This window comes from Agelaius phoeniceus, chromosome 6 (genome assembly GCF_051311805.1).
Source record: "Agelaius phoeniceus isolate bAgePho1 chromosome 6, bAgePho1.hap1, whole genome shotgun sequence".
Classification (NCBI taxonomy): domain Eukaryota; kingdom Metazoa; phylum Chordata; class Aves; order Passeriformes; family Icteridae; genus Agelaius; species Agelaius phoeniceus.
This window is the reverse complement of record NC_135270.1, coordinates 8138788-8151578: the sequence shown is the minus strand read 5'-3', so window position 1 is coordinate 8151578 and position 12791 is coordinate 8138788. Positions and strand designations below refer to the sequence as shown.

The window sequence follows — 12791 nt, the reverse complement described above, 5'->3', positions numbered from 1 at the left end:
GTTTGCCCTGACTCTGAACCACAGTGTATGGGATGCTTCTCAGAGCTGCAGGAACATGACCTGCCTGCTTCCACATTTATGGTCAAGAAGCAAAGACCTATAGTTGGCTTTAAAGTCTGGGAGCTAGTTTAGGCTTAGGAAATATTGCAGCTCCTCCAGCTTGGTTGCCTTGGATGAGAAAGCCCCACTGGGTGTCACTCACAGCCTCTGAACATCATGTTTGGTCTCACATATCAGTTTGTTCAGGTTCTTTAATCCCACTGTGGTTTATGCTCCCAGAGATTGTGCCAGCTGTGCAAGCTTTCCCTAGGCAGTGTCTTTTCTAGCTGCTGAAAAGTCTGAGGCAGCAGTGCTGTAGTACCTTGATGAATTTGGAAGGGTTTCCCACAAGATTAGATAGGTGATGCCTGAGTGTCAATATGCAAAAGGGTCTCCCAAACCCACAGAAGCACACAGAAAAGTAGATTCCCTTTAGTAACAGTATGCTGCTGTTTCACAGTAAGCAGTTTTGGAGGCATTTAAACAATTCCTTATTGACAGCCCTAAGAAGGTTCAGCAAAATCAAAGCAATGCTGTGGCAACTGTTTGAAATTAAAATTGAGAGGGTGTATTCAAAAAGTATCTGGAAGGCAAGACAGGACAGCCCATCCTCTCCACAGGAGTGGCCCGGAGTAAACCTCTGTGGTTAAATGCTGTCTATCACACCAGAGGCTGGGTTGGAGGGGACCCTTAAAGGTCATTTAGGCCAGCCTGCCTGCATGGAATAGTGACTCACATTGCAGCAGTTTGTGGAGAACTGTTGCCTGTGTCATGGACTTACACTGGAGAAGTCTGTGGATGACTGTTTCCTGTGGGAGACAGCACCACAGAGCATTTTCTACCATCCACGGGTCAGTGCAGGGATAAAGTGCTGGCCGTTTCCTTTGTTCAGCAATGTCCAAAACCAGCTGTATACAGCTTTCAGATCTGAAACCTGACTTGATCCACCTTGTCCCTTGAAAGCTTCTGGTACTCGCTGTGTAGGTCTCCGTATAGAAGTTTTCTATTTCTAATGTATTCCTACAGTATGTCAGCAACCACCAGTGAAGAGAGTGCATCGCTATTTGTATTCTGGCAGCTGATTACGTGGTGGGGCACCCCCAGCACATGTCACCTTCTCTTCTTCCTCTGATGACAACAGTCCGAAATTTCTACCTTCAGGCCAGTTTGTGATGAATTCCAAGATCCCTGGGCAATTGGAGCTTCCAATTTAAACTTGCTGTGTGATCAGCACGACTCACTCCATGTAGCATGAGCTGCACAATGTGCAGAAGGGACTTCCTTGGATTTTTTCCAGTACACTTGGGTTTGATTATTTTGTTTTGTTTGCTGGCTTTGAGGTTTTTTTTCAGGAAACTACTACTTACTCTATCTTGTTTAAACTTTAGTTTAAACTATTGTATTTCCTCAAATGATTCTTTCTTACGTTTCTTACATCAAATCAATGTTTTGAATTACTCTACCACAGCTTCAGGCTCATGTGACCAGATGTGGAGGATCAGGCATAAGCATGTAAGAACATTTTTTCTCAAACATTCTGACTGACAGTTCTGACTGGAAAGTTGTGATTGGATAAGAGGTCTCCCCTCCAGAGTAGGGGTAGCACTGTGCTGATCCAACTTTTTTTTCTGCCTTGAGGCTTATGCTCATTGCATCTGTATTAACTCTCCCCCTGCCAACCCAGTTCCTGGAGTGCTTGAAATGGCTGGTGTGGACCAAATGGCATGAAAAATCCAGTTTGCATGAGAAGCATGCAGCAGGTTAACTATAAAAGGAAGTAGATCAGTCCTCCTCTGTTTTTCCTCCCTTTCTCTTTGTCTCACTACCCCAGATCTGGACCACCCATGCAGCAGGACCAACACAGGATTTAAGACCTGGTGATCCTTTTTCTTCTTTCTCTCTCTTCTGCATTTATTTCTCTCCTGTCTCGCTTTGTCTTGGAAGTGTGGCTATCATATTATACCCATGATTTTATACAGAAGTTTGTTTGTGTTGGGAGTTGGGATCTTGTTGAAATGTGTTGTAAAAATTAAGGGCTTGTGAGCCAAGGCTTTTGAGAACAAGTAGTGGGCTAGCTGCCAGAGTTAAAACAATTCTACAGTAAAGCAGAAGATTCCCTGACACATGGACTGGTGTGTTTGTTCAACCTGACAAGAATATATAATGAACATCGTGCCCCCTATCAAGTGGGTCACGACACCAGGAAATAAAGCTGTAGCACTCTAGCTGCATAATAAAATTCCCTATAGACATACAAGGTTGTGGTAACACTAGTATTTCTAGTATTTCCTTTCCTTTTTTTTTTTTTTTTTGCAGTTATTGTCATACCTATACTTGACCAGCTGTAGTAGATGCTGGCAGTTTCACTATGCCAGTGCTGCTGGGATACAAAGCAGGGATAAATGGAAGAGGTAAAGACTGGACTACTTGCCATACTTTACATATCAGGGAAGAAAAAAAACCCTCAAGGCAACATAATCCTGTGTTTAAATCCTCAACTACAAAGGACAGAGCTTCAGTAAACATTCAGCACAAACCAAATGAACAAAAAGTGTCAGGTTGAGGTCATATTATTTTTCTAAAAGCACGGAGGAATGCTCAAGTTCAGTTTTCCCAGCCTGTCTCTCAGTGGTGGCAGCTTCCACTAGCCAGGGATTGCAGAGCATTTTTGCTTCTAAGGTCAGCTAAGTTTCTAAGTTTCAGGGACACAAAGTCAGTTTTGTCCCAAGATTTGCTATGCAGTGTTTGGAATGCTGAGGATAGTGTGAGTCTGCCAAATATCAGGAGGCTCAGAGAGCCTTCAAATATATAAACCCCCAAACTCTTATTTATTCTTAGGCTTAACAAATTCTAGCAATTTTGGTGTGTGCAGATCCCTTGATCTTATCCAGGCTACCAAAGAGCATCCCTATCTCCTACAGGGCTTTGGCTCTCTGGGTAGGGCAGTGCAGGTCAGCATTACAGGCACTCATATTCACAAAAGAGGTTTGTAGCTGTGAGTCTCAGCACAAAAAATGGCATTATGTGGTCTAGCTGGGAAGACATGAGTCAAAAAAACCTTCTACTTCAGCAGTTTGCACCTGAATATCTTTCCTCTTTATACAGAACAACTCAAAATTGGCTCCAGACAAACACCCTGACGCAAAACTTCTTGTCTCAGTGAAATTTTGTGCTTTGATAGTGCAGACACACAAAAAATTACGTCTTTTTATCAGCAAGATAACCTACTAGTGCTACTTTGAACCCTACTTCTGCCATATTTTGCAGGAAATGTTTAGTCTGTTTGTATCTGTTTATGGAAAGAATAGGAATTTCCACAGAAAGAGAAAAAAAGAACAGCAAACTGGGAAAAGGCTTTCTTTGTCAGCACTACAATATTAATAGTGCTTGCCCTTTCACTCAGCAATAAATAACAACCCGTTTGTTTCTTAAAAACAAAAGGCAGCAAGAACACACCCTTAGCCAAAGCCATCCTAGGCAGAAAGGCCAAATTTCCCTAAGTGCAAGACCACATTGATTCTACGTCTAAACAGTCCTCAGCATTTGCAGAAAACAACAGATCTTTTTCAGAGAGTTACTTTTATGTAAATGACAGTTACTATACCACAAAAGTTAGGACAGGCAAAACTTTCTCATGATTTTTACCATCAAAATGCCCAAGCACTGGCAAAACAATTCTATTTAAGTTTGCTGCAAGCATGGGATGTACTGAATAGTTGCTCACAATGTCAGCAGACTCCTTCTTTTCCAGAAATATTAGGTACCAACCCACAGGGGTTGAAACCTAATGACATTTGGCAAACAGATGTTGTAATACACATATCGAGCTTTGGGACTAATGTCCATGTTTGTATTGATACCTTTTTAGGATTCATAGTAGCAACAGGACACAAGGGTGAGAAATCAAGAGATGCCACCCGACATTGGCTCCACGCCTTCAGCACGATGGGTGTCCTTCAGCAGATAAAAACAGAAAATTGGCCCCATACATCTCTTAAAACACAAGAATTCTTCCACACTTGGGCTATCAAACACATCACAGGTATTGCCCATTCCCCAACAGGGCAAGCAATAGTCTAAAGGACACATTTCACATGAAGAAACATGCTACAAAAGCAAAAGAGGGGGAATCTGATAGGCATGCTCCCTCAAGAGGCATGCAGCCTGACAAAGCAACCTATGTTTTAAATTTTTTGAATCTCTCCAGTAGAGATGCCTTAACTGCACATAAAAAGCTTCTGGGTCAGACTGCTGATTGAGAAGGAGTTCATCCAGAAGTGACATACAAGGACGTCACAGTGATCAGTGGAAAGGTCCAGTTTCACTGTGAGCCTGGGGAAGAGGTTATGGGTGTGCTTCTTTACCTTCAGGACCATACTGGCTTCCAGCAAGATACATCAAACCCAGCCAAGGACGACAACAATGAACCTCTTTGTCTTTCTACTTCTGTGCTGCCATCAAATGGCAGAAGGGACAACCTGCTGGGCCCACATCATTTAACCTCTGCTGTTCTGTTTCAGCCTCTGACTTGGTGGGATCCAGAGCCTCCCATCCTCACCAATGGAACAGAATGGGCAGGAGGAACTTGGCTTCCTCCCGTGGGTCAGGATATTGTAGATACATAGAGTATTAACACTACTTTTGTTACTGATTTACTGCCTATCTGCTTAACATGCAATCAAACAAATGCCTCTTGACCTTTACCTTGTGCTAACTTTTCTGTGCAATTGCATTTAATGTATGCACACTCAGACAATGAAAGAAAATTGACTGCTACTACATTGCCAGCCATTCTGTCTGCCTCCAACTAACCTGTGGATGCCCTCCACCTCATTTCCCCAAATGTCATTTTACACCCATCTCCAGTATAAGGCATTTGGAATGGACATCATGCACAGGACAGCAGCCACAACAGCAGTTCTTATAGTACAGGAGGGCAACTGATTGGGGACCACATGGTATCTTGAAAGACAGTGGGACCAATACAACCATTCCCCCATCCCAAAAGGCAAACCACAGTATTGTTTAGCATGGTGGGGGGATGGCCAGATCATTAAATCAATATTATTGAGGTAATAATCAGTCCCATGTGCACAAACAGTTGTAGAAATGCTGTTATCTGCTTTTGGCAATAGGATATACCAAGTAAAATTAGATAAGAATGCTACAAGTGCTACTTCAATACAGAAAGAGGAGCAATTACCAATGATTTGTACTGCACACCCGTATGTTTTTGCTTTAGCTAATGATTTCTCGATAGAATATAGAAATGGTTTGGGTTTTTTATCTGCTGATTCTTTTGTTTTCAACTCATGCATAACCTATGGAGATATGTGTAACTATTCTGTCCTTCTTCCATTTAAAAGAAGATTTGGAATTTGGGTACCTGTAAATCTGTCGGTCTTGGGAAGGACAGGATGGTCTCTCACAATTGGCTCGACTAGTCCAAGAGGAAATTCAAATGAGTTTGCAAATTTCTGAGTTGGTTAATCTTTGCTATTGTTTCTGCTGCAATAATATTAACCACAGCCTCTGTGGCTGTCACTGCCTTAACTCATTCCATTCAAACTTTTCATACTGTGGGACAAATTAACTAATATCACAAAGCAGTTACAAAGACAAGAAAACATTGATAAAGAAATAATGGCCAGATTAGATGCCTTGAAAAGTGCTCTTATGAGGGTAGACAAGAGAGTTGAGGCCCAAAAATCTCATCTATCCCTGCACTGTGATTAGGAATATATCCATAATCCTTATGTGTCAATCCCTTTCCATGGAATGACATGGAATACAATTGGGAGACAGTTAAAAACCACCTCCAAGGGGCCTTTGATAAGGCCTTACAACAGAATACACAGCCACTTCACACTCAATTAAAAGATCAACTCAGAACTTTACAAACTCTGCAGGAACAAAAGGTGTTGACAGATCTGAAAAATGATCTCTCTTGGCTAAATCTGAAAAATTGGTTTTCTGGGATAAATTTACAAGTTTGGGTTTTCATTGGACTGAATTATTTAGCAATAATATTCTTTTTAATCTTCTGTCTTGTCCTTTTTAACATAATCAGAGCTGTTAAAAGTACACAAAAACAAGTAATGGTTACCTTAGCCTTAACTATGACTTCTTTAAAAAGAAATGATGTAACTGGAATTCAAGTAAAGAATAACATTGTGCTTTACTAGATTCAGAATTCAAACACAAATGTAACACAGGAACAGAATCAGACACAAATATAGAAAAGAAATTGGACCTGAAATGCTTCATTGGAGTGCCTCATCTTCAACATGTTTTCAGTGAACCCAAGGCAGGGATTTGTGGCTCCCCAGAAGAGCAGTTTCCCAATGCTGTGGCAATTCTTCCCAGGTGAGGTCCAGATGCTACAAACAAACATGACTCATTAGCAGCGGGTTTAAGAATGACTACTCCACTGAGCATCTGAAAGAGCCACTTTGCTAAAAAGAGAGCTGAATTTAGCTTGATTTCACTCAAGGTCCACTTTGAGGAAAATATAATTTCCTGGAAGCTTGAAACCTGGCTTCTCAGGGACCTTCAGAAGGGAATTTTGGATCCCTGAGGAGAGTCCCTGGCTGCTGTGGTGGCTGATGTGTGTAATCCTTTCCATTACCTGACTGCATGCCTGCTTTTGCAGGATAAAGCTGTCAAAGAATGACATCTCAAAATGTTTTATGAAGAATTTCACAGGAAATTATATTTTATTAAATCCTCAATCATAGTATCAAACTGTCTAAATTTACTAATAGATCACCCTTCAAAGGTAAACTGGTTTTTACTTAGTTCCCAGAACTAATGGAACATTTTTATCCCTAGTTTAGGTCTACTGTGATATTCCATAAAATACCTGGAACATTCTGCTTATGAATTTCTGATATTTCCAATTTCTGATTGGGCCACTTTTCCTTTGTTAATTTTCTTAATGCAACCAGTGGAGACTAAAAGAAAAGAGTCCTTTATCTTAAAGCATGTAAAAATTGAAGTGTCACTTAAACTAACGAGTACAGCAGCCAGATCAATTCACTCAACTATCAAGTATTTTTGCATCTCTACAATAAGACTGCTACACTGTATTTCATTCTTTGATTAATGCTGTTCTAATAACACTTGGAACACTACAAATCTTAGAACCACAGAATGGTTTGGTTTGGAAGGGACCATAAAGATCATCTAGTTCCAACTGCCCTGCCATGGGCACGACACCTTTCACTAGACCAGAGCCCCATCCAACCTGGCCTCAAACACTTCCAGGGATGTGGCAGCCTCAGCTTCTCTGAGAAACTTGTTCCAGTGGGTCACCATCCTCACAGCAAAAAATTTCCTCCTAATATCTAACAAGTTAGAGGAAACGTAATACAAAGGTGTTGTGGATTACAAAGATATCTTTTCGTGCCAGTAATGACTATTTGACAATCCCAAATATGTTACAGTAATGGCTGTTAGTTGCCATCAAAGCAATGTACAGAGCAGGGGTAAAATTAAAGAAAAAAAAAGTTACAAAAATTGCAGTCAGCATTGCTGAGGGGGGAAGAAAATGGAGGATGGAGCAAGGTTGAAAGCTACAGACATAGTTATAACAATATTTAAAATACCAGGGAGAAATTGCTGTGGCTACTCCTAGGATGGAATGGGGTCAGCAAGCCCAACTTCCCACACATAGTAGATGCTGAGGGGGCCTAAATGGAGGGTGGAGTGAAGTGGAAACACCAAGCTCAGGTTCTGCCAAAATTCTTGCAAAAGGGATGCTAGGTGATGCCCGGTACCTGATTAGCCACATAGCACGTGTCAAATAAGGGAGGAAAAAGATTTCTTGCTGTTGAACCAGCAGCCATGGTGAGATCACAGACACCAATGCCCATTCCCAAAGGTTATCTCAGATGCAATGCAGATGTTCCCCACCTCCAAGGCACGACCACCCGGCATGGAACATGATATACCACCAGTAACTCAAGCTGTACCAAAACACAAAAATTAGTATCAAAGTAAGTTTAAAAAGTGGAGAAGATAGGGAAGACTCAGTTGATGCTTCTGGCATCAGCTGACAGGCAGAACATATCTCCTCCATCCCAGGGACCCCAAGAACTTCAGTCTGTGTGCAGATCACTTAGCTCAGGCTAGGTTTTTTAGTAATTAGAGCTTGTTAGTATATTGCTTTGAACAGATTTTTTTTCAGCGAGATACTATCACCTTCAATCTTCAAACCTTAACCTTAACAGTTTTCTGTTATATTAATAAGGAATGTTCCATAAATTGTTTTGTGTGAGTACTTCAAGGGGGCTACCAGTTGCCAGCAGTAAATAACATACTTGACTGTAGAGACCTGGGAAGAAGTGTCTCTGACCCTGAATCTTCCCTGAGGCACCACAAACCAATTAAAGGTGTGGAGACTTGGGAGGAGGTCCTTCTGTCTCCATCTGACCCTGAACTGCCCTCCAACCCACCAGACTTTTTAGTGAAGGGCCCCCAAAACTGGACTCTAACAGTTAGGTTGTGCACAAGGGTCTCAGCTGACCCAAGGCACTGACAGACTAATCAAACACAAAGGGTTTGAGAAAATCTCCTCTTCCACACGACAAGATCTTTGAATGTGCATGACACAGTTCATGCAAACGTTATAGTAACTTCCCAGAAAACACAATAATAGCCAAGATTTAAATAGTGAAGATAGTGAATTGGAACAAAAAAGATTGCTAAGAAGAATTCATCCTTTAGAAACAGCCAAAATATGTAGCTCACATATTACTGTTTTCTTCAAAGGTAGGCATAATAATTCAGTTTTGAGCTAGGTCTTTATTGATCCACTTAGCTAGACTAACATATGTCTTTAGTACTTTAAAGTACATTGATGATTTTCTGATATAAACTAAAGAACCCCTCATTTTCTTGTGATTTATTAATTGTCTATAAAGACAAAATATACATCACTGATGAGCATCATCCACTCCCCCTCTCTTGTGAGATGATGCAGTTCAGTTATTGCAAAATCTATTTATGTGACACCTAATAACTTAAAACTGTGTGAAGAAATACATGTTAAAACTGTCTCCTTTTACTGTGCATTTTAGTTCAGTATGAAAAAGGGAGAAAGAACACACTTTCATTGTCCAGAAAGCAGATTAAATTCTCATTAATTCCTCCTCCTTATATTTTAAGCTAAGTTAAACATTTCAACTGACCTAAATCCTGAAACTCAAACCCAATGAGATTATCAAGAGTGAATTTTTAATGATTGTGACAAGCCCCTTGCATGCACTTAACAGAGCTGGAAAAATGCAGGATCTAAACTAACTTACAAGGATGGCAGATTTCCACTACAAATAATGTTTTTCTTAATGACTGATGTCAATCTTGCTTTATGGTTCCAACAGAGTCAAATTGCTCAAACCCTCCACATTGTGATTTTGTAATTTGTTACTGTAAGAAAATACTTATTAATGATCTTAAGGGAAAAGTCTTACCTCTAAAGTAATCAGCAAAGATTATATAATCCAAGATAAGTCCTCTCCTTCCAGAAATGTTTAAGTGTTGCTAAGGTGGAACACCAGGTGCTTCTATTGTAATAAAATACAAATAACCATCTTCAACAAGATAGCTTATTGAGTTCTTACAGAGCTGTTCTTGGAACCAACATAATTTAATATTTTCATTAGTGATTTTGCCACAGAGAGCCAGAGGATATTAACTAAATATGATGGTGCCCTAAAACAAGAAGACATAATTAATATAAGGAGGATAAAGAAGAATTTACAACTTGCAAACAGAATTAGTATAAAATTTGGCAAAAATATGTGCTCTGGAACGAAGAGCATGAATTTCTGTCTTGAGCTTGGAAAAAGCAAATTAAAGGCAGAAGAGGAGAAAAATCTTTGGATATTAATTGATCACAGGATAACTAAACCACTCTATTACAGCTGTGGAAGAATCTGAATGGAGTCCATTCTATTTCAACCAAGATATTTGGGACAGAAATAAATATTAATGTGATTGTATTAGTTGGACTAATGTGCTTTGCCATGTGTTAGCAGAAATTTCGTGTTTGAGTAAGATAATTTCAAATTTTAAAAAAAAGACACCATAAAACCAGAAATATCTGTCTTATGACACAGACTGGAAGACATTGCATTAAGGCTACTAAAATAAAGCCTGGGAAGCAATATAGTTACTTTCTATAAATACACTATGAGCTCATAGGAACATATGAGAATGATTTAAGCTAAATGACTATATATGTGCACATACATACAGCAAATAGACATAAACTGGAGGGAAATGAGCCATCAAAGAAAAAGAGTTCTTAAATATCCTCCCATTAAATCACTGCAGGCCAAGGACTGATAGAAGTCAGAAATTAGGTTTGAGCAAATAGTGGAAGTAATTGTGTGCAGTGGCTGACCCTCAGAACACGGCGCTGCTTTCTGTGAGCAAAAGGGCTCACAGATGGACACGAGATCCAGGTGTTTGCTGAGCTCATTTGGATGAGTAGAGAAAAGCTCAGGAACTAACCAGCACAATCCACCAGCTCAGGAAGACTCACAGTGGGTGCTCATCAGGGAAGCAGCTGTCCCAGGGCACACGGGAAAACCAGTGGGGAGCTAGGTCTTTATTGACTCACTTTGCTAGACTGACATATGGCTTTAATACTTTAAAGTACATTGATGATTTTCTGATATAGACTAAAGGCATTCTGATATAGACTAAAGACATTCAGCAATTTTAACCACTGCCATTCATCCCTATAGACTAGGGATGAATGGCAGTGGTTAAAATTGCTGAATGCTGTGACACTGCTGGGTGGGATAGTGCCACATGGACTGGCACACACAGGAGGGGCAGGAGGGGACTGGAAGGGGAGGCAAGTTACAGCTGGCTGGAAAACCAACCAGAAAAGGGTATCTGCCAGTTGTGCCTTTTTTTTTTTTTTCCAGCTGCTTGACTTGGAGGCCTGGACTTAATCTTGAAAATTCATGCACTTAAAAAACCAACTCTAAGATTTTTTTTGCACTGAGCACTTCAAAATACTGTAAGTTAGGTTCTCAGACCTCAGCTGGCTTCAGTCTTCAACTGAAAGCAGTCAGCATCTTCTATAAAAAACCTTCACATAAATGTTTCATTTCCAGTTGAACAAACATTTCATTTAAGGATGCTACACTAAAGATTCACACTATTTTCAGCATTTCCCTAGTAAAACACTACCTGAATTCCTTAAGTATACTTTGTTTCTTGGCCAACTTTTCAGGAAAACCTCAGCCTCAACATACATTATCACAACTGAGGTATCTATACCACATATATACAATGTCTAATTTAACTGATGCCAGTTCTTACTTTCAGTATCAGTATAGGGAGATAAGTCACTCCTTTTCAGAAAATTACTGTTGTAGGTGGGGTTTTTTGGTTTTTAAATATAGGGAAATACTGAAGGAATCTGTTTCTCTGCTGCCTTCTGAAAGACCATGCCATGCCTTATGTATACATACCTACTTCCAAATTTTTTTCCCCTTGCATATTCATTGTCCACTCAAAACAGCCATTACTGTAGTTCTTTCCAAACTTTAGGTCAGAATTTATTTGGTGCATCCATTATGGTGGTTAGCAAAACCTCTCAATTAAAAAGTCATGTAGACAAGTAAACAGTTATATTTCTATTTGTGGAGGCAGCTTAGCTGGAAAATGGCCAAAAAGAAAACACCTGCTCCACTGTATTTTACAGTGAAAGAAGTAATTTTTCAGAGAGCATGTTGTTTTTTGAAAGGTGGATGCATACCTGTGAGAGGCTTTGTGTTTGCAGTGCACCTGGAGTGGAGTCCAGGGCTGGTCATGGTCTGCATCCACCTAATCCAAGGCACATCCAGAGCCACAGATTCCGTGTGCTCAGTGACATCTGCCAGCACTGGGGGAAAGCTTCTGAAAGGCGTGAGGAGTGTGATTACAAAGATATCACAGAAGATGTTTTATGTATTTAGAAGATGCTGTAGCTGAGAAGTTGGCTGTAAATCCCTTGCTGAGTGCCAGGTCCCAGAGCAGAGAGGGTTTGCAGGGACAGCTTGGGGGGCTCAGCTGGGGAGGGTACACAATGGCTGTCAAAATAATTGAATTAACACACAAAAAGTGCTGCCTGGGAAAGAAGGAAGTGACAAGAGAAGCTTCAAGAAGTGGAGAAGCAGCAGTGAGCAGCATCACCACTGGTGGCAAGAGGTGAGACCCTGAAGCAATGTCTGAGTGTCACACAGGTATTCTTTGTCATGCCTGCATGCTGAGGGCAGGGGGAGATGGCTTGACCTAGAAGGAGGCACACAGATGGGACCTGGACAAGTTGTAAACTTCCTCAATAGCTATCTTGTAATGCAGCTAAAGCTGGCACAACTCCCATCTACAGCCGTTGCACACTGGCAGCTGACCAAGCTGTTTCAGCCTCACTGTCCATAAAAAGTTCTCTGACAATATTCAAACACAAGCCAGCTTCTGACTGCCCAAGTAAGTGCTTTTCTGGGTGAACACAGACCACAGAAAGACCTTGCAGGAATTTTGAGAAGATTTAGTAGTGCTCACTCTCTTGTCCCTGTCATCACCTGAGCAGTTTTTTTCCTTGGCAATATCTTTAGACCTTTGGAATCTGTACTTTGCTTGGGACTGAGCACATAGGTCCAAAAAGCACTTGTGCCCTGACTGTCTGCAGTGACCAGACTATCCACAGTCACCAAAAGGGATACAGCTAGAGAAGTTAAATCCAAATCTCA

The 12791-nt window shown here is 40.7% G+C and overlaps 1 protein-coding gene across 1 annotated transcript in view; it reads right to left on the bottom strand.

The window, feature by feature from the left end:
• The window catches only part of FIBIN (fin bud initiation factor homolog), a 64221-nt gene that overhangs the window by 7190 nt on the left and 44240 nt on the right, over nucleotides 1–12791 (bottom strand). The window contains exons 11-13 of the mRNA XM_077179574.1: nucleotides 9513–9605; nucleotides 7818–8006; nucleotides 6293–6419 (exon numbers count right to left, since the gene is read on the bottom strand). The gene's annotated coding sequence lies outside the window, so the exon portion shown is untranslated. The remainder of the gene's footprint in view (nucleotides 1–6292; nucleotides 6420–7817; nucleotides 8007–9512; nucleotides 9606–12791) is intronic.